The following is a 315-nucleotide window of genomic DNA, read 5'->3' as shown; positions in this document are numbered from 1 at the left end:
CCCTAACCCCCCACCCCGTGTTGTCTGCCTGCTCTCCACCTCTTAGCTGTCTGTGGGTATCTCTGTCACTCCCTGGGCCTCGGTTTCCCTGCCTGTACTACGGGGGCTCCCAGGGGCTGGAAGTGTCCTCAAACGGGGCAAGCAAAGGGGACCTTGTCTGCAGCGCGGGGTCGAAAACTGGGATCAGGTTGGAGAAATGACCCCTTCCCTTTGCCACTTGCCAGCGATGGCTGAGGCCGAGGAGGGAGAACAGACGGGTTTCCGGAGCAACTGTGGCCTGCTGCTCTCGCGTGCTCCCCGAGGGCAGCGGATGGA

This window comes from Myotis brandtii, unplaced genomic scaffold (assembly GCF_000412655.1).
Source record: "Myotis brandtii unplaced genomic scaffold, ASM41265v1 scaffold32, whole genome shotgun sequence".
NCBI lineage: Eukaryota > Metazoa > Chordata > Mammalia > Chiroptera > Vespertilionidae > Myotis > Myotis brandtii.
This window is presented reverse-complemented; position numbering follows the sequence as displayed.